General features: G+C 43.9%; 10 non-coding genes across 10 annotated transcripts; all 10 read right to left on the bottom strand.

Annotated features, from left to right (window-relative positions):
- Positions 1-1,108: 1,108 nt before the first annotated feature.
- Positions 1,109-1,191, bottom strand: trnas-aga (transfer RNA serine (anticodon AGA)). Its single transcript has one exon. It is a non-coding gene; the product is annotated as a tRNA-Ser (tRNA).
- A 3,864-nt stretch (positions 1,192-5,055) lies between these two features.
- Positions 5,056-5,137, bottom strand: trnas-aga (transfer RNA serine (anticodon AGA)). The gene has a single exon. It is a non-coding gene; the product is annotated as a tRNA-Ser (tRNA).
- A 1,907-nt stretch (positions 5,138-7,044) lies between these two features.
- trnas-aga (transfer RNA serine (anticodon AGA)) lies at positions 7,045-7,126 on the bottom strand. Its single transcript has one exon. It is a non-coding gene; the product is annotated as a tRNA-Ser (tRNA).
- Positions 7,127-9,001: 1,875 nt separating this feature from the next.
- Positions 9,002-9,083, bottom strand: trnas-aga (transfer RNA serine (anticodon AGA)). Its single transcript has one exon. It is a non-coding gene; the product is annotated as a tRNA-Ser (tRNA).
- Positions 9,084-10,989: 1,906 nt separating this feature from the next.
- On the bottom strand, positions 10,990-11,071 carry trnas-aga (transfer RNA serine (anticodon AGA)). Its single transcript has one exon. It is a non-coding gene; the product is annotated as a tRNA-Ser (tRNA).
- A 1,875-nt stretch (positions 11,072-12,946) lies between these two features.
- trnas-aga (transfer RNA serine (anticodon AGA)) lies at positions 12,947-13,028 on the bottom strand. Its single transcript has one exon. It is a non-coding gene; the product is annotated as a tRNA-Ser (tRNA).
- A 1,904-nt stretch (positions 13,029-14,932) lies between these two features.
- Positions 14,933-15,014, bottom strand: trnas-aga (transfer RNA serine (anticodon AGA)). Its single transcript has one exon. It is a non-coding gene; the product is annotated as a tRNA-Ser (tRNA).
- A 1,873-nt stretch (positions 15,015-16,887) lies between these two features.
- Positions 16,888-16,969, bottom strand: trnas-aga (transfer RNA serine (anticodon AGA)). Its single transcript has one exon. It is a non-coding gene; the product is annotated as a tRNA-Ser (tRNA).
- A 1,905-nt stretch (positions 16,970-18,874) lies between these two features.
- Positions 18,875-18,956, bottom strand: trnas-aga (transfer RNA serine (anticodon AGA)). Its single transcript has one exon. It is a non-coding gene; the product is annotated as a tRNA-Ser (tRNA).
- Positions 18,957-20,831: 1,875 nt separating this feature from the next.
- Positions 20,832-20,913, bottom strand: trnas-aga (transfer RNA serine (anticodon AGA)). The gene has a single exon. It is a non-coding gene; the product is annotated as a tRNA-Ser (tRNA).
- Between the last annotated feature and the right edge of the window lie 843 nt (positions 20,914-21,756).

The following is a 21,756-nucleotide window of genomic DNA, read 5'->3' as shown; positions in this document are numbered from 1 at the left end:
CCTCCTCACTAAACGTGCCGCTTCCGTGTGCATCAGATATATTCCATCGCCCGCCAACATCTCCCTGATCCACGCTGCCATTCCTAACGCGCCTCGCTAACCACCTTTGTCTTGAATGAAATGACCTCCCCCCTCACTACCGCCTTCCATACCTTCCAAACCACGGACGGCGAGACGTTCCCATTTTGGTTCATTTCCACATACTCCTCAATCACTTTCTCCTCTTAATGCAAAAAATTGGGTCTGCCATCAAACCCACAATGGCAAGTAATTGTTAACAATAAAGAAGAAGCCTGAGTGCAATGGAAGGTAGATGGAGTTTGAAACTATGGTTATTTGAATTGCACCCACGGACGTCTTTAGAGTCACAAAGCAACGTTCGCGACTTGCGAGTCCTCATTTGATCGCCCTAAGGTTAAATTGGCAATGCTCGGTAACAGAACCCGGATCCAGTGCTTGGGAGACAGCCAATATTCCTGACTGACGGGTGAGTGAGGATTATTTCTCTCCATGCTGGTCTTGACTTGTTCCCTCTTAATTTCTAGTATTTATTCAACCATCTACAATATATTTGCGATATACACTATCCAAAAAGCATTCACATTGTCTTAGTTTTGAGATAGCCATGATTTGGAGATGCCGGTGTTGGACTGTGGTGAGCACAGTAAGATGTCTTACAACACCAGGTTAATGTCCAACAGGTTTGTTTCGAAACACTGGCTTTTCTGCATTCACCATAGCCAATCCCTGGACAAAATTGAAAATTTGAATTGTTCCTCGCATGATTCAGGCATTTTACTTCTCCCCTCCCTGGTCAATAAGGCTTGCCCATGGCCGAAGTCTTCATCAGCAAGCTGAATGTACATCTCCGTTCACTCATTAATAGCATATGTTCCATTGTAAAATTCTTATCCAGAAAGCGCTGTGTACTTTTCCAATCACTGAATAATAACACAAGTTGAACTGTGTCCCGACTTTTCAAATAGAGCGCACTCTGTTGGGAAAAACAACTCGTCTTTTTGCAAAGTGTGGGATACCATTTCGCATCAGACACCATTCGTTCCAAAGAACGTGGTGAAACTTGAACCTGAATGAGAAAAAGGGAATACGTAATCGGCAGGTTTCGAACCTGCGCGGGGAGACCCCCAATGGATTTCTACTCCATCGCCTTAACCACTCGGCCACGACTACATGAGCGCAAAAGCTGCTTCGGTGATTTGACGCGGAAGGTATTTTTTTATTCGGGAGGAGCAGGCAGACACACATAATACAATTCTGAACATTATTGTGTTCATAATAAGTATTCTTTCATTCAGAACCTGACGAAATCCAAACCCGAGATGAGCCAATAGCTTTGTTAAGGTTGCTATAAGAATGTTTTGATAGCACCGCTTTGTTGAATTAGGAAATGCCATTTGATTTGATATAAATTCGCAATTTGCTGTTGGACTCTGTGCATTTTCTTTCTGTATTTGTTGCAGGGCGATAATGCACCGACAGAAATCACAATACAAACTGGATTTAGTGCTGGATTCTGAAAATGCAGGTCTTATCCTCAGGGTCCAGAAACATATGTGTTCAAGCAAATCCATTAAAGTTCAACACACAAAAACAGAAACTTCAGGGAAAACTCAGCCGGTCTGGCATCATCAGTGGAGAGAGAAACGGAGTTAACGTTTCCACTCCGCATCAACTAAAGAGAGGATTTTACATTTATTATCAAATATCAGTTCGATACTCCCCTCGCTTCAGATCAAAAATGCCCAAATGTCACAAAAATATTCTGAACATTCTTCTAAATCCACGAACCAGTTCACATTCAGATGCAGAAATACTCCCTCCCACCTCCCTCGCTGCTGCCTGCCGATGGAAATGACCCGCCAGCAATCCAATGGCTTTCTCACCATATTCATAGCCAATCCCTTTTGGGCCTCCATTGCTGAACCGCCCTCCCTTTCGATAGAAGATCAAACTTCACCGGCAACTCCTTCCTCCTCACTACATGTCCCTCTTCCGTGTGCATCAGATATATTCCATCGCCCGCCAACATCTCCCCGATCAACGCTGCCCTCCCTCCCGCGCCTCGCTACCTACCTTTGCCTTGAATGAAATTACCTCCCCTCACTCCCGCCTTCCATACCTTGCAAACCACGGACGGCGAGACGTTCCCATTTTGGTTCATTTCCACATACTCCTCAATCACTTTCCCCATCTTAATGCAAAAAATCGGGTCTGCAATCAAACCCACAATGGCAAGTCATTGTTAACAATAAAGAAGAAGCCTGAGTTCAATGGAAGGTAGGTGGAGTTTGAAACTATGGTTATTTGAATTGCACCCACGGACGTCTTTCGAGTCACAAAGCAACGTTCGCGACTTGAGAGTCCTCATTTGATCGCCCTAAGGTTAAATTGGCAATGCTCGGTAACAGAACCCGGATCCAGTGCTTGGGAGACAGCCAATATTCCTGACTGACGGGTGAGTGAGGATTATTTCTCTCCATGCTGGTCTTGACTTGTTCCCTCTTAATTTCTAGTAATTATTCAACCATCTAAATATATATTTGCGATATACACTATCCAAAAAGCATTCACATTGTCTTAGTTTGGAGATAGCCATGATTTGGAGATGCCGGTGTTGGACTGTGGTGAGCACAGTAAGATGTCTTACAACACCAGGTTAATGTCCAACAGGTTTGTTTCGAAACACTGGCTTTTCTGCATTCACCATAGCCAATCCCTGGACAAAATTGAAAATTTGAATTGTTCCTCGCATGATTCAGGCATTTTACTTCTCCCCTCCCTGGCCAATAACGCTTGCCCATGGCCGAAGTCTTCATTAGCAAGCTGAATGTACATCTCCGTTCACTCATTAATAGCATATGTTCCATTGTAAAATTCTTATCCAGAAAGCGCTGTGTACTTTTCCAATCACTGAATAATAACACATGTTGAACTGTGTCCCGACTTTTCAAATAGAGCGCACTCTGTTGGGAAAAACAACTCGTCTTTTTGCAAAGTGTGGGATGCCATTTCGCATCAGACACCATTCGTTCCAAAGAACGTGGTGAAACTTGAACCTGAATGAGAAAAAGGGAATACGTCATCGGCAGGGTTCGAACCTGAGCGGGGAGACTTCAATGGATTTCTACTCCATCGCCTTAACCACTCGGCCACGACTACATGAGCGCAAAAGCTGCTTCGGTGATTTGACGCGGAAGGTATTTTTTTATTCGGAAGGAGCAGGCAGACACACATAATACAATTCTGAACATTATTGTGTTCATAATAAGTATTCTTTCATTCAAAACCTGACGAAATCCAAACCCGAGATGAGCCAATAGCTTTGTTAAGGTTGCTATAAGAATGTTTTGATAGCACCGCTTTGTTGAATTAGGAAATGCCATTTGATTTGATTTAAATTCGCAATTTGCTGTTGGACTCTGTGCATTTTCTTTCTGTATTTGTTGACAGGGCGATAATGCACCGACAGAAATCACAATACAAACTGGAGTTATTCCTGGATTCTGAAAATGCAGGAATTATCCTCAGGGTCCAGAAACATCTGGGTTAAAGCAAATCCATTAGATTTCAACTCACAAAAACAGAAACTTCAGGGGAAACTCAGCCGGTCTGGCATCATCAGTGGAGAGAGAAACGGAGTTAACGTTTCCACTCCGCATCAACTAAAGGGAGGATTTTACATTTATTATCAAATATCAGTTCGATACTCCCCGCGCTTCAGATCCAAAATGCCCAAATGTCACAAAAATATTATCAACATTCTTCTAAATCCACGAACCAGTTCACATTCAGATGCAGAAATACTCCCTTCCACCTCCATCGCTGCTGCCTGCCGATGGAAATGACCAGCCAGCCATCCAATGGCTTGTTCACCATACTCATAGCCAATCCCTTGCGGGCCTCCATTGCTGAACAGCCCTCCCTTTCGATAGAAGATCAAACTTCACCTGCAACTCCTTCCTCCTCACTAAATGTGCCGCTTCCGTGTGCATCAGATATATTCCATCGCCCGCCAACATCTCCCTGATCCACGCTGCCATTCCTAACGCGCCTCGCAAACCACCTTTGTCTTGAATGAAATGACCTCCCCCCTCACTACCGCCTTCCATACCTTCCAAACCACGGACGGCGAGACGTTCCCATTTTGGTTCATTTCCACATACTCCTCAATCACTTTCTCCTCTTAATGCAAAAAATTGGGTCTGCCATCAAACCCACAATGGCAAGTAATTGTTAACAATAAAGAAGAAACCTGAGTTCAATGGAAGGTAGATGGAGTTTGAAACTATGGTTATTTGAATTGCACCCGCGGACGTTCGCGACTTGAGAGTCCTCATTTGATCGCCACAAGGTTAAATTGGCAATGCTCGGTAAGCGAACCCGGATCTCGTGCATGGGAGACAGCCAACATTCCTGACTGACGGGTGAGTGAGGCTTATTTCTCTCCATGCTTGTTCCCTCTTAGTTTCTAGTATTTATTCAACCATCTACAATCAATTTGCGATATACACTATCCAAAAATCATTCACATTGTCTTAGTTTGGAGATAGCCATGATTTAGAGATGCCGGTGTTGGACTGTGGTGAGCACAGTACGATGTCTGACAACACCAGGTTAACGTCCAACAGGTATGTTTCGAACCACTAGCTTTTCTGCATTCACCATAGCCATTCCCTGGACAAAATCGAAAATTGGAATAGTTGCTCGCATGATTCAGGCTTTTACTTCTCCCCTCCCTGGTCAATAACGCTTGCCCATGGCCTAACTCGTCATCAGCAAGCTGAATGTACATCTCCGTTCACTAATTAATGGCATATGTTCCATTGTATAATTCTTATCCAGAAAGCGTTGTGAACTTTTCCAATCACTGAATAATAACACATGTTGAACTGTGTCCCGACTTTTCAAATAGAGCGCACTCTGTTGGGAAAAACAACTCGTCTTTTTGCAAAGTGTGGGATACCATTTCGCATCAGACACCATTCGTTCCAAAGAACGTGGTGAAACTTGAACCTGAATGCGAAAAAGAACATACGTAGTCGGCAGGGTTCGAACCTGCGCGGGGAGACCCCAATGGATTTCTAGTCCATCGCCTTAACCACTCGGCCACGACTACACGAGCGTAGATGCTTTTCGGTGATTTGACGCGGAAGGCATTTTTTTATTCGGTAGTCGCAGGCAGACACACATAATACAATTCTCAACATTATTGAGTTCGCAATAAATATTCTTTCATTCAGAACCTGACGAAATCCAAACCCGAGATGAGCCAATAGCTTTGTTAAGGTTGCTATAGGAAAGTTTTGATAGCACCGCTTTGTTGAATTAGGAAATGCCATTTGATTTGATTTAAAATCGCAATTTGCTGTTGGACTCTGTGCATTTTCTTTCATTATTTGTTGACAGGGCGATAATGCACCGACAGAAATCAAAATACAAACTGGAGTTAGTGCTGGATTCTGAAAATGCAGGTCTTATCCTCAGGGTCCAGAAACATATGTGTTCAAGCAAATCCATTAAAGTTCAACACACAAAAACAGAAACTTCAGGGAAAACTCAGCCGGTCTGGCATCATCAGTGGAGAGAGAAGCGGAGTTAACGTTTCCACTCCGCATCAACTAAAGAGAGGATTTTACATTTATTATCAAATATCAGTTCGATACTCCCCTCGCTTCAGATCAAAAATGCCCAAATGTCACAAAAATATTCTGAACATTCTTCTAAATCCACGAACCAGTTCACATTCAGATGCAGAAATACTCCCTCCCACCTCCCTCGCTGCTGCCTGTCGATGGAAATGACCCGCCAGCAATCCAATGGCTATCTCACCATATTCACAGCCAATCCCTTGCGGGCCTCCATTGCTGAACCGCCCTCCCTTTCGATAGAAGATCAAACTTCACCGGCAACTCTTTCCTCCTCACTACATGTCCCTCTTCCGTGTGCATCAGATATATTCCATCGCCCGCCAACATCTCCCCGATCAACGCTGCCCTCCCTTCCGCGCCTCGCTATCTTCCTTTGCCTTGAATGAAATTCCCTCCCCTCACTCCCGCCTTCCATACCTTGCAAACCACGGACGGCGAGACGTTCCCATTTTGGTTCATTTCCACATACTCCTCAATCACTTTCCCCATCTTAATGCAAAAAATCGGGTCTGCAATCAAACCCACAATGGCAAGTCATTGTGAACAATAAAGAAGAAGCCTGAGTTCAATGGAAGGTAGGTGGAGTTTGAAACTATGGTTATTTGAATTGCACCCACGGACGTCTTTCGAGTCACAAAGCAACGTTCGCGACTTGAGAGTCCTCATTTGATCGCCCTAAGGTTAAATTGGCAATGCTCGGTAACAGAACCCGGATCCAGTGCTTGGGAGACAGCCAATATTCCTGGCTGACGGGTGAGTGAGGATTATTTCTCTCCATGCTGGTCTTGACTTGTTCCCTCTTAATTTCTAGTAATTATTCAACCATCTAAATATATATTTGCGATATACACTATCCAAAAAGCATTCACATTGTCTTAGTTTGGAGATAGCCATGATTTGGAGATGCCGGTGTTGGACTGTGGTGAGCACAGTAAGATGTCTTACAACACCAGGTTAATGTCCAACAGGTTTGTTTCGAAACACTGGCTTTTCTGCATTCACCATAGCCAATCCCTGGACAAAATTGAAAATTTGAATTGTTCCTCGCATGATTCAGGCATTTTACTTCTCCCCTCCCTGGCCAATAACGCTTGCCCATGGCCGAAGTCTTCATTAGCAAGCTGAATGTACATCTCCGTTCACTCATTAATAGCATATGTTCCATTGTAAAATTCTTATCCAGAAAGCGCTGTGTACTTTTCCAATCACTGAATAATAACACATGTTGAACTGTGTCCCGACTTTTCAAATAGAGCGCACTCTGTTGGGAAAAACAACTCGTCTTTTTGCAAAGTGTGGGATGCCATTTCGCATCAGACACCATTCGTTCCAAAGAACGTGGTGAAACTTGAACCTGAATGAGAAAAAGGGAATACGTCATCGGCAGGGTTCGAACCTGAGCGGGGAGACCTCAATGGATTTCTACTCCATCGCCTTAACCACTCGGCCACGACTACATGAGCGCAAAAGCTGCTTCGGTGATTTGACGCGGAAGGTATTTTTTTATTCGGGAGGAGCAGGCAGACACACATAATACAATTCTGAACATTATTGTGTTCATAATAAGTATTCTTTCATTCAGAACCTGACGAAATCCAAACCCGAGATGAGCCAATAGCTTTGTTAAGGTTGCTATAAGAATGTTTTGATAGCACCGCTTTGTTGAATTAGGAAATGCCATTTGATTTGATTTAAATTCGCAATTTGCTGTTGGACTCTGTGCATTTTCTTTCTGTATTTGTTGACAGGGCGATAATGCACCGACAGAAATCACAATACAAACTGGAGTTAGTGCTGGGTTCTGAAAATGCAGGAATTATCCTCAGGGTCCAGAATCATCTGGGTTAAAGCAAATCCATTAGATTTCAACTCACAAAAACAGAAACTTCAGGGGAAACTCAGCCGGTCTGGCATCATCAGTGGAGAGAGAAACGGAGTTAACGTTTCCACTCCGCATCAACTAAAGGGAGGATTTTACATTTATTATCAAATATCAGTTCGATACTCCCCGCGCTTCAGATCCAAAATGCCCAAATGTCACAAAAATATTATCAACATTCTTCTAAATCCACGAACCAGTTCACATTCAGATGCAGAAATACTCCCTTCCACCTCCATCGCTGCTGCCTGCCGATGGAAATGACCAGCCAGCCATCCAATGGCTTGTTCACCATACTCATAGCCAATCCCTTGCGGGCCTCCATTGCTGAACAGCCCTCCCTTTCGATAGAAGATCAAACTTCACCTGCAACTCCTTCCTCCTCACTAAATGTGCCGCTTCCGTGTGCATCAGATATATTCCATCGCCCGCCAACATCTCCCTGATCCACGCTGCCATTCCTAACGCGCCTCGCAAACCACCTTTGTCTTGAATGAAATGACCTCCCCCCTCACTACCGCCTTCCATACCTTCCAAACCACGGACGGCGAGACGTTCCCATTTTGGTTCATTTCCACATACTCCTCAATCACTTTCTCCTCTTAATGCAAAAAATTGGGTCTGCCATCAAACCCACAATGGCAAGTAATTGTTAACAATAAAGAAGAAACCTGAGTTCAATGGAAGGTAGATGGAGTTTGAAACTATGGTTATTTGAATTGCACCCGCGGATGTTCGCGACTTGAGAGTCCTCATTTGATCGCCACAAGGTTAAATTGGCAATGCTCGGTAAGCGAACCCGGATCTCGTGCATGGGAGACAGCCAACATTCCTGACTGACGGGTGAGTGAGGCTTATTTCTCTCCATGCTTGTTCCCTCTTAGTTTCTAGTATTTATTCAACCATCTACAATCAATTTGCGATATACACTATCCAAAAATCATTCACATTGTCTTAGTTTGGAGATAGCCATGATTTAGAGATGCCGGTGTTGGACTGTGGTGAGCACAGTACGATGTCTGACAACACCAGGTTAACGTCCAACAGGTATGTTTCGAACCACTAGCTTTTCTGCATTCACCATAGCCATTCCCTGGACAAAATCGAAAATTGGAATAGTTGCTCGCATGATTCAGGCTTTTACTTCTCCCCTCCCTGGTCAATAACGCTTGCCCATGGCCTAACTCGTCATCAGCAAGCTGAATGTACATCTCCGTTCACTAATTAATGGCATATGTTCCATTGTATAATTCTTATCCAGAAAGCGTTGTGAACTTTTCCAATCACTGAATAATAACACATGTTGAACTGTGTCCCGACTTTTCAAATAGAGCGCACTCTGTTGGGAAAAACAACTCGTCTTTTTGCAAAGTGTGGGATACCATTTCGCATCAGACACCATTCGTTCCAAAGAACGTGGTGAAACTTGAACCTGAATGCGAAAAAGAACATACGTAGTCGGCAGGGTTCGAACCTGCGCGGGGAGACCCCAATGGATTTCTAGTCCATCGCCTTAACCACTCGGCCACGACTACACGAGCGTAGATGCTGTTCGGTGATTTGACGCGGAAGGCATTTTTTTATTCGGTAGTAGCAGGCAGACACACATAATACAATTCTCAACATTATTGAGTTCGCAATAAATATTCTTTCATTCAGAACCTGACGAAATCCAAACCCGAGATGAGCCAATAGCTTTGTTAAGGTTGCTATAGGAAAGTTTTGATAGCACCGCTTTGTTGAATTAGGAAATGCCATTTGATTTGATTTAAAATCGCAATTTGCTGTTGGACTCTGTGCATTTTCTTTCATTATTTGTTGACAGGGCGATAATGCACCGACAGAAATCAAAATACAAACTGGAGTTAGTGCTGGATTCTGAAAATGCAGGTCTTATCCTCAGGGTCCAGAAACATATGTGTTCAAGCAAATCCATTAAAGTTCAACACACAAAAACAGAAACTTCAGGGAAAACTCAGCCGGTCTGGCATCATCAGTGGAGAGAGAAGCGGAGTTAACGTTTCCACTCCGCATCAACTAAAGAGAGGATTTTACATTTATTATCAAATATCAGTTCGATACTCCCCTCGCTTCAGATCAAAAATGCCCAAATGTCACAAAAATATTCTGAACATTCTTCTAAATCCACGAACCAGTTCACATTCAGATGCAGAAATACTCCCTCCCACCTCCCTCGCTGCTGCCTGTCGATGGAAATGACCCGCCAGCAATCCAATGGCTATCTCACCATATTCACAGCCAATCCCTTGCGGGCCTCCATTGCTGAACCGCCCTCCCTTTCGATAGAAGATCAAACTTCACCGGCAACTCTTTCCTCCTCACTACATGTCCCTCTTCCGTGTGCATCAGATATATTCCATCGCCCGCCAACATCTCCCCGATCAACGCTGCCCTCCCTTCCGCGCCTCGCTACCTTCCTTTGCCTTGAATGAAATTCCCTCCCCTCACTCCCGCCTTCCATACCTTGCAAACCACGGACGGCGAGACGTTCCCATTTTGGTTCATTTCCACATACTCCTCAATCACTTTCCCCATCTTAATGCAAAAAATCGGGTCTGCAATCAAACCCACAATGGCAAGTCATTGTGAACAATAAAGAAGAAGCCTGAGTTCAATGGAAGGTAGGTGGAGTTTGAAACTATGGTTATTTGAATTGCACCCACGGACGTCTTTCGAGTCACAAAGCAACGTTCGCGACTTGAGAGTCCTCATTTGATCGCCCTAAGGTTAAATTGGCAATGCTCGGTAACAGAACCCGGATCCAGTGCTTGGGAGACAGCCAATATTCCTGACTGACGGGTGAGTGAGGATTATTTCTCTCCATGCTGGTCTTGACTTGTTCCCTCTTAATTTCTAGTAATTATTCAACCATCTAAATATATATTGCGATATACACTATCCAAAAAGCATTCACATTGTCTTAGTTTGGAGATAGCCATGATTTGGAGATGCCGGTGTTGGACTGTGGTGAGCACAGTAAGATGTCTTACAACACCAGGTTAATGTCCAACAGGTTTGTTTCGAAACACTGGCTTTTCTGCATTCACCATAGCCAATCCCTGGACAAAATTGAAAATTTGAATTGTTCCTCGCATGATTCAGGCATTTTACTTCTCCCCTCCCTGGTCAATAACGCTTGCCCATGGCCGAAGTCTTCATCAGCAAGCTGAATGTCCATCTCCGTTCACTCATTAATAGCATATGTTCCATTGTAAAATTCTTATCCAGAAAGCGCTGTGTACTTTTCCAATCACTGAATAATAACACATGTTGAACTGTGTCCCGACTTTTCAAATAGAGCGCACTCTGTTGGGAAAAACAACTCGTCTTTTTGCAAAGTGTGGGATACCATTTCGCATCAGACACCATTCGTTCCAAAGAACGTGGTGAAACTTGAACCTGAATGAGAAAAAGGGAATACGTCATCGGCAGGGTTCGAACCTTCGCGGGGAGACCCCAATGGATTTCTACTCCATCGCCTTAACCACTCGGCCACGACTACATGAGCGCAAAAGCTGCTTCGGTGATTTGACGCGGAAGGTATTTTTTTATTCGGGAGGAGCAGGCAGACACACATAATACAATTCTGAACATTATTGTGTTCATAATAAGTATTCTTTCATTCAGAACCTGACGAAATCCAAACCCGAGATGAGCCAATAGCTTTGTTAAGGTTGCTATAAGAATGTTTTGATAGCACCGCTTTGTTGAATTAGGAAATGCCATTTGATTTGATTTAAATTCGCAATTTGCTGTTGGACTCTGTGCATTTTCTTTCTGTATTTGTTGACAGGGCGATAATGCACCGACAGAAATCACAATACAAACTGGAGTTACTCCTGGATTCTGAAAATGCAGGAATTATCCTCAGGGTCCAGAAACATCTGGGTTAAAGCAAATCCATTAGATTTCAACTCACAAAAACAGAAACTTCAGGGGAAACTCAGCCGGTCTGGCATCATCAGTGGAGAGAGAAACGGAGTTAACGTTTCCACTCCGCATCAACTAAAGGGAGGATTTTACATTTATTATCAAATATAAGTTCGATACTCCCCGCGCTTCAGATCCAAAATGCCCAAATGTCACAAAAATATTATCAACATTCTTCTAAATCCACGAACCAGTTCACATTCAGATGCAGAAATACTCCCTTCCACCTCCATCGCTGCTGCCTGCCGATGGAAATGATCAGCCAGCCATCCAATGGCTTGTTCACCATACTCATAGCCAATCCCTTGTGGGCCTCCATTGCTGAACAGCCCTCCCTTTCGATAGAAGATCAAACTTCACCTGCAACTCCTTCCTCCTCACTAAATGTGCCGCTTCCGTGTGCATCAGATATATTCCATCGCCCGCCAACATCTCCCTGATCCACGCTGCCATTCTTAACGCGCCTCGCTAACCACCTTTGTCTTGAATGAAATGACCTCCCCCCTCACTACCGCCTTCCATACCTTCCAAACCACGGACGGCGAGACGTTCCCATTTTGGTTCATTTCCACATACTCCTCAATCAGTTTCTCCTCTTAATGCAAAAAATTGGGTCTGCCATCAAACCCACAATGGCAAGTAATTGTTAACAATAAAGAAGAAACCTGAGTTCAATGGAAGGTAGATGGAGTTTGAAACTATGGTTATTAGAATTGCACCCGCGGACGTTCGCGACTTGAGAGTCCTCATTTGATCGCCACAAGGTTAAATTGGCAATGCTCGGTAAGCGAACCCGGATCTCGTGCATGGGAGACAGCCAACATTCCTGACTGACGGGTGAGTGAGGCTTTTTTCTCTCCATGCTTGTTCCCTCTTAGTTTCTAGTATTTATTCAACCATCTACAATCAATTTGCGATATACACTATCCAAGAATCATTCACATTGTCTTAGTTTGGAGATAGCCATGATTTAGAGATGCCGGTGTTGGACTGTGGTGAGCACAGTACGATGTCTGACAACACCAGGTTAACGTCCAACAGGTATGTTTCGAACCACTAGCTTTTCTGCATTCACCATAGCCATTCCCTGAACAAAATCGAAAATTGGAATAGTTGCTCGCATGATTCAGGCTTTTACTTCTCCCCTCCCTAGTCAATAACGCTTGCCCATGGCCTAACTCTTCATCAGCAAGCTGATAGTACATCTCCGTTCACTAATTAATGGCATATGTTCCATTGTATAATTCTTATCCAGAAAGCGTTGTGAACTTTTCCAATCACTGAATAATAACACATGTTGAACTGTGTCCCGACTTTTCAAATAGAGCGCACTCTGTTGGGAAAAACAACTCGTCTTTTTGCAAAGTGTGGGATACCATTTCGCATCAGACACCATTCGTTCCAAAGAACGTGTTGAAACTTGAACCTGAATGCGAAAAAGAACATACGTAGTCGGCAGGGTTCGAACCTGCGCAGGGAGACCCCAATGGATTTCTAGTCCATCGCCTTAACCACTCGGCCACGACTACACGAGAGCAGGTGCTGTTCGGTGATTTGACGCGGAAGGCATTTTTTTATTCGGTAGTAGCAGGCAGACACACATAATACAATTCTCAACATTATTGAGTTCGCAATAAATATTCTTTCATTCAGAACCTGACGGAATCCAAACCCGAGATGAGCCAATAGCTTTGTTAAGGTTGCTAAAGAAAGTTTTGATAGCACCGCTTTGTTGAATTAGGAAATGCCATTTGATTTGATTTAAAATCGCAATTTGCTGTTGGACTCTGTGCATTTTCTTTCATTATTTGTTGACAGGGCGATAATGCACCGACAGATATCAAAATACAAACTGGAGTTAGTGCTGGATTCTGAAAATGCAGGTCTTACCCTCAGGGTCCAGAAACATATGTGTTCAAGCAAATCCATTAAAGTTCAACACACAAAACAGAAACTTCAGGGAAAACTCAGCCGGTCTGGCATCATCAGTGGAGAGAGAAACGGAGTTAACGTTTCCACTCCGCATCAACTAAAGAGAGGATTTTACATTTATTATCAAATATCAGTTCGATACTCCCCTCGCTTCAGATCAAAAATGCCCAAATGTCACAAAAATATTCTGAACATTCTTCTAAATCCACGAACCAGTTCACATTCAGATGCAGAAATACTCCCTCCCACCTCCCTCGCTGCTGCCTGCCGATGGAAATGACCCGCCAGCAATCCAATGGCTTTCTCACCATATTCACAGCCAATACCTAGCGCGCCTCCATTGCTGAACCGCCCTCCCTTTCGATAGAAGATCAAACTTCACCGGCAACTCCTTCCTCCTCACTACATGTCCCTCTTCCGTGTGCATCAGATATATTCCATCGCCAGCCAACATCTCCCCGATCAACGCTGCCCTCCCTCCCGCGCCTCGCTACCGACCTTTGCCTTGAATGAAATTACCTCCCCTCACTCCCGCCTTCCATACCTTGCAAACCACGGTCGGCGAGACGTTCCCATTTTGGTTCATTTCCACATACTCCTCAATCACTTTCCCCATCTTAATGCAAAAAATCGGGTCTGCCATCAAACCCACAATGGCAAGTCATTGTGAACAATAAAGAAGAAGCCTGAGTTCAATGGAAGGTAGGTGGAGTTTGAAACTATGGTTATTTGAATTGCACCCACGGACGTCTTTAGAGTCACAAAGCAACGTTCGCGACTTGAGAGTCCTCATTTGATCGTCCTAAGGTTAAATTGGCAATGCTCGGTAACAGAACCCGGATCCAGTGCTTGGGAGACAGCCAATATTCCTGACTGACGGGTGAGAGAGGATTATTTCTCTCCATGCTGGTCTTGACTTGTTCCCTCTTAATTTCTAGTATTTATTCAACCATCTACAATATATTTGCGATATACACTATCCAAAAAGCATTCACATTGTCTTAGTTTTGAGATAGCCATGATTTGGAGATGCCGGTGTTGGACTGTGGTGAGCACAGTAAGATGTCTTACAACACCAGGTTAATGTCCAACAGGTTTGTTTCGAAACACTGGCTTTTCTGCATTCACCATAGCCAATCCCTGGACAAAATTGAAAATTTGAATTGTTCCTCGCATGATTCAGGCATTTTACTTCTCCCCTCCCTGGTCAATAACGCTTGCCCATGGCCGAAGTCTTCATCAGCAAGCTGAATGTACATCTCCGTTCACTCATTAATAGCATATGTTCCATTGTAAAATTCTTATCCAGAAAGCGCTGTGTACTTTTCCAATCACTGAATAATAACACAAGTTGAACTGTGTCCCGACTTTTCAAATAGAGCGCACTCTGTTGGGAAAAACAACTCGTCTTTTTGCAAAGTGTGGGATACCATTTCGCATCAGACACCATTCGTTCCAAAGAACGTGGTGAAACTTGAACCTGAATGAGAAAAAGGGAATACGTAATCGGCAGGGTTCGAACCTGCGCGGGGAGACCCCAATGGATTTCTACTCCATCGCCTTAACCACTCGGCCACGACTACATGAGCGCAAAAGCTGCTTCGGTGATTTGACGCGGAAGGTATTTTTTTATTCGGGAGGAGCAGGCAGACACACATAATACAATTCTGAACATTATTGTGTTCATAATAAGTATTCTTTCATTCAGAACCTGACGAGATCCAAACCCGAGATGAGCCAATAGCTTTGTTAAGGTTGCTATAAGAATGTTTTGATAGCACCGCTTTGTTGAATTAGGAAATGCCATTTGATTTGATTTAAATTCGCAATTTGCTGTTGGACTCTGTGCATTTTCTTTCTGTATTTGTTGCAGGGCGATAATGCACCGACAGAAATCACAATACAAACTGGAGTTAGTGCTGGATTCTGAAAATGCAGGAATTATCCTCAGGGTCCAGAAACATCTGTGTTAAAGCAAATCCATTAGATTTCAACTCACTAAAACAGAAACTTCAGGGGAAACTCAGCCGGTTTGGCATCATCAGTGGAGAGAGAAACGGAGTTAACGTTTCCACTCCGCATCAACTAAAGGGAGGATTTTACATTTATTATCAAATATAAGTTCGATACTCCCCGCGCTTCAGATCCAAAATGCCCAAATGTCACAAAAATATTATCAACATTCTTCTAAATCCACGAACCAGTTCACATTCAGATGCAGAAATACTCCCTTCCACCTCCATCGCTGCTGCCTGCCGATGGAAATGACCAGCCAGCCATCCAATGGCTTGTTCACCATACTCATACCCAATCCCTTGCGGGCCTCCATTGCTGAACAGCCCTCCCTTTCGATAGAAGATCAAACTTCACCTGCAACTCCTTCCTCCTCACTAAATGTGCCGCTTCCGTGTGCATCAGATATATTCCATCGCCCGCCAACATCGCCCTGATCCACGCTGCCATTCCTAACGCGCCTCGCTAACCACCTTTGTCTTGAATGAAATGACCTCCCCCCTCACTACCGCCTTCCATACCTTCCAAACCACGGACGGCGAGACGTTCCCATTTTGATCATTTCCACATACTCCTCAATCACTTTCTCCTCTGAATGCAAAAAATTGGGTCTGCCATCAAACCCACAATGGCAAGTAATTGTTAACAATAAAGAAGAAACCTGAGTTCAATGGAAGGGAGATGGAGTTTGAAACTATGGTTATTTGAATTGCACCCGCGGACGTTCGCGACTTGAGAGTCCTCATTTGATCGCCACAAGGTTAAATTGGCAATGCTCGGTAAGCGAACCCGGATCTCGTGCTTGGGAGACAGCCAACATTCCTGACTGACGGGTGAGTGAGGCTTATTTCTCTCCATGCTTGTTCCCTCTTAGTTTCTAGTATTTATTCAACCATCTACAATCAATTTGCGATATACACTATCCAAAAATCATTCACATTGTCTTAGTTTGGAGATAGCCATGATTTAGAGATGCCGGTGTTGGACTGTGGTGAGCACAGTACGATGTCTGACAACACCAGGTTAACGTCCAACAGGTATGTTTCGAACCACTAGCTTTTCTGCATTCACCATAGCCATTCCCTGGACAAAATCGAAAATTGGAATAGTTGCTCGCATGATTCAGGCTTTTACTTCTCCCCTCCCTAGTCAATAACGCTTGCCCATGGCCGAAGTCTTCATCAGCAAGCTGAATGTACATCTCCGTTCACTAATTAATGGCATATGTTCCATTGTATAATTCTTATCCAGAAAGCGTTGTGAACTTTTCCAATCACTGAATAATAACACATGTTGAACTGTGTCCCGACTTTTCAAATAGAGCGCACTCTGTTGGGAAAAACAACTCGTCTTTTTGCAAAGTGTGGGATACCATTTCGCATCAGACACCATTCGTTCCAAAGAACGTGGTGAAACTTGAACCTGAATGCAAAAAAGAACATACGTAGTCGGCAGGGTTCGGACCTGCGCGGGGAGACCCCAATGGATTTCTAGTCCATCGCCTTAACCACTCGGCCACGACTACACGAGAGCAGATGCTGTTCGGTGATTTGACGCGGAAGGCATTTTTTTATTCGGGAGGAGCAGACAGACACACATAATACAATTCTGAACATTATTGTGTTCATAATAAGTATTCTTTCATTCAGAACCTGACGAAATCCAAACCCGAGATGAGCCAACAGCTTTGTTAAGGTTGCTATAAGAAAGTTTTGATAGCACCGCTTTGTTGAATTAGGAAATGCCATTTGATTTGATTTAAATCGCAATTTGCTGTTGGACTCTGTGCATTTTCTTTCATTATTTGCTGACAGGGCGATAATGCACCGACAGAAATCAAAATACAAACTGGAGTTAGTGCTGGATTCTGAAAATGCAGGTCTTATCCTCAGGGTCCAGAAACATATGTGTTCAAGCAAATCCATTAAAGTTCAACACACAAAAACAGAAACTTCAGGGAAAACTCAGCCGGTCTGGCATCATCAGTGGAGAGAGAAACGGAGTTAACGTTTCCACTCCGCATCAACTAAAGAGAGGATTTTACATTTATTATCAAATATCAGTTCGATACTCCCCTCGCTTCAGATCAAAAATGCCCAAATGTCAGAAAAATATTCTGAACATTCTTCTAAATCCACGAACCAGTTCACATTCAGATGCAGAAATACTCCCTCCCACCTCCCTCGCTGCTGCCTGCCGATAGAAATGACCCGCCAGCAATCCAATGGCTTTCTCACCATATTCACAGCCAATCCCTTGCGGGCCTCCATTGCTGAACCGCCCTCCCTTTCGATAGAAGATCAAACTTCACCGGCAACTCCTTCCTCCTCACTACATGTCCCTCTTCCGTGTGCATCAGATATATTCCATCGCCCGCCAACATCTCCCCGATCAACGCTGCCCTCCCTCCCGCGCCTCGCTACCTACCTTTGCCTTGAATGAAATTACCTCCCCTCACTCCCGCCTTCCATACCTTGCAAACCACGGACGGCGAGACGTTCCCATTTTGGTTCATTTCCACATACTCCTCAATCACTTTCCCCATCTTAATGCAAAAAATCGGGTCTGCCATCAAACCCACAATGGCAAGTCATTGTGAACAATAAAGAAGAAGCCTGAGTTCGATGGAAGGTAGGTGGATTTTGAAACCATGGTTATTTGAATTGCACCCATGGACGTCTTTCGAGTCACAAAGCAACGTTCGCGACTTGAGAGTCCTCATTTGATCGCCCTAAGGTTAAATTGGCAATGCTCGGTAACAGAACCCGGATCCAGTGCTTGGGAGACATCCAATATTCCTGACTGACGGGTGAGTGAGGATTATTTCTCTCCATGCTGGTCTTGACTTGTTCCCTCTTAATTTCTAGTATTTATTCAACCATCTACAATATATTTGCGATATACACTATCCAAAAAGCATTCACATTGTCTTAGTTTTGAGATAGCCATGATTTGGAGATGCCGGTGTTGGACTGTGGTGAGCACAGTAAGATGTCTTACAACACCAGGTTAATGTCCAACAGGTTTGTTTCGAAACACTGGCTTTTCTGCATTCACCATAGCCAATCCCTGGACAAAATTGAAAATTTGAATTGTTCCTCGCATGATTCAGGCATTTTACTTCTCCCCTCCCTGGTCAATAACGCTTGCCCATGGCCGAAGTCTTCATCAGCAAGCTGAATGTACATCTCCGTTCACTCATTAATAGCATATGTTCCATTGTAAAATTCTTATCCAGTAAGCGCTGTGTACTTTTCCAATCACTGAATAATAACACATGTTGAACTGTGTCCCGACTTTTCAAATAGAGCGCACTCTGTTGGGAAAAACAACTCGTCTTTTTGCAAAGTGTGGGATACCATTTCGCATCAGACACCATTCGTTCCAAAGAACGTGGTGAAACTTGAACCTGAATGAGAACAAGGGAATACGTAATCGGCAGGGTTCGAACCTGCGCGGGGAGACCCCAATGGATTTCTACTCCATCGCCTTAACCACTCGGCCACGACTACATGAGTGCAAAAGCTGCTTCGGTGATTTGACGCGGAAGGTATTTTTTTATTCGGGAGGAGCAGGCAGACACACATAATACAATTCTGAACATTATTGTGTACATAATAAGTATTCTTTCATTCAGAACCTGACGAAATCCAAACCCGAGATGAGCCAATAGCTTTGTTAAGGTTGCTATAAGAATGTTTTGATAGCACCGCTTTGTTGAATTAGGAAATGCCATTTGATTTGATTTAAATTCGCAATTTGCTGTTGGACTCTGTGCATTTTCTTTCTGTATTTGTTGACAGGGCGATAATGCACCGACAGAAATCACAATACAAACTGGAGTTAGTGCTGGATTCTGAAAATGCAGGAATTATCCTCAGGGTCCAGAAACATCTGTGTTAAAGCAAATCCATTAGATTTCAACTCACTAAAACAGAAACTTCAGGGGAAACTCAGCCGGTTTGGCATCATCAGTGGAGAGAGAAACGGAGTTAACGTTTCCACGCCGCATCAACTAAAGGGAGGATTTTACATTTATTATCAAATATAAGTTCGATACTCCCCGCGCTTCAGATCCAAAATGCCCAAATGTCACAAAAATATTATCAACATTCTTCTAAATCCACGAACCAGTTCACATTCAGATGCAGAAATACTCCCTTCCACCTCCATCGCTGCTGCCTGCCGATGGAAATGACCAGCCAGCCATCCAATGGCTTGTTCACCATACTCATAGCCAATCCCTTGCGGGCCTCCATTGCTGAACAGCCCTCCCTTTCGATAGAAGATCAAACTTCACCTGCAACTCCTTCCTCCTCACTAAATGTGCCGCTTCCGTGTGCATCAGATATATTCCATCGCCCGCCAACATCGCCCTGATCCACGCTGCCATTCCTAACGCGCCTCGCTAACCACCTTTGTCTTGAATGAAATGACCTCCCCCCTCACTACCGCCTTCCATACCTTCCAAACCACGGACGGCGAGACGTTCCCATTTTGGTTCATTTCCACATACTCCTCAATCACTTTCTCCTCTGAATGCAAAAAATTGGGCCTGCCATCAAACCCACAATGGCAAGTAATTGTTAACAATAAAGAAGAAACCTGAGTTCAATGGAAGGGAGATGGAGTTTGAAACTATGGTTATTTGAATTGCACCCGCGGACGTTCGCGACTTGAGAGTCCTCATTTGATCGCCACAAGGTTAAATTGGCAATGCTCGGTAAGCGAACCCGGATCTCGTGCTTGGGAGACAGCCAACATTCCTGACTGACGGGTGAGTGAGGCTTATTTCTCTCCATGCTTGTTCCCTCTTAGTTTCTAGTATTTATTCAACCATCTACAATCAATTTGCGATATACACTATCCAAAAATCATTCACATTGTCTTAGTTTGGAGATAGCCATGATTTAGAGATGCCGGTGTTGGACTGTGGTGAGCACAGTACGATGTCTGACAACACCAGGTTAACGTCCAACAGGTATGTTTCGAACCACTAGCTTTTCTGCATTCACCATAGCCATTCCCTGGACAAAATCGAAAATTGGAATAGTTGCTCGCATGATTCAGGCTTTTACTTCTCCCCTCCCTAGTCAATAACGCTTGCCCATGGCCGAAGTCTTCATCAGCAAGCTGAATGTACATCTCCGTTCACTAATTAATGGCATATGTTCCATTGTATAATTCTTATCCAGAAAGCGTTGTGAACTTTTCCAATCACTGAATAATAACACATGTTGAACTGTGTCCCGACTTTTCAAATAGAGCGCACTCTGTTGGGAAAAACAACTCGTCTTTTTGCAAAGTGTGGGATACCATTTCGCATCAGACACCATTCGTTCCAAAGAACGTGGTGAAACTTGAACCTGAATGCGTAAAAGAACATACGTAGTCGGCAGGGTTCGGACCTGCGCGGGGAGACCCCAATGGATTTCTAGTCCATCGCCTTAACCACTCGGCCACGACTACACGAGAGCAGATGCTGTTCGGTGATTTGACGCGGAAGGCATTTTTTTATTCGGTAGTAGCCGGCAGACACACATAATACAATTCTCAACATTATTGAGTTCGCAATAAATATTCTTTCATTCAGAACCTGACGAAATCCAAACCCGAGATGAGCCAACAGCTTTGTTAAGGTTGCTATAAGAAAGTTTTGATAGCACCGCTTTGTTGAATTAGGAAATGCCATTTGATTTGATTTAAAATCGCAATTTGCTGTTGGACTCTGTGCATTTTCTTTCATTATTTGCTGACAGGGCGATAATGCACCGACAGAAATCAAAATACAAACTGGAGTTAGTGCTGGATTCTGAAAATGCAGGTCTTATCCTCAGGGTCCAGAAACATGTGTGTTCAAGCAAATCCATTAAAGTTCAACACACAAAAACAGAAACTTCAGGGAAAACTCAGCCGGTCTGGCATCATCAGTGGAGAGAGAAACGGAGTTAACGTTTCCACTCCGCATCAACTAAAGAGAGGATTTTACATTTATTATCAAATATCAGTTCGATACTCCCCTCGCTTCAGATCAAAAATGCCCAAATGTCACAAAAATATTCTGAACATTCTTCTAAATCCACGAACCAGTTCACATTCAGATGCAGAAATACTCCCTCCCACCTCCCTCGCTGCTGCCTGCCGATGGAAATGACCCGCCAGCAATCCAATGGCTTTCTCACCATATTCACAGCCAATCCCTTGCGGGCCTCCATTGCTGAACCGCCCTCCCTTTCGATAGAAGATCAAACTTCACCGGCAACTCCTTCCTCCTCACTACATGTCCCTCTTCCGTGTGCATCAGATATATTC

The sequence above is a fragment of the Scyliorhinus torazame genome, chromosome 4 (genome assembly GCF_047496885.1).
Source record: "Scyliorhinus torazame isolate Kashiwa2021f chromosome 4, sScyTor2.1, whole genome shotgun sequence".
Lineage (NCBI taxonomy): Eukaryota > Metazoa > Chordata > Chondrichthyes > Carcharhiniformes > Scyliorhinidae > Scyliorhinus > Scyliorhinus torazame.
This window is presented reverse-complemented; position numbering and strand designations above follow the sequence as displayed.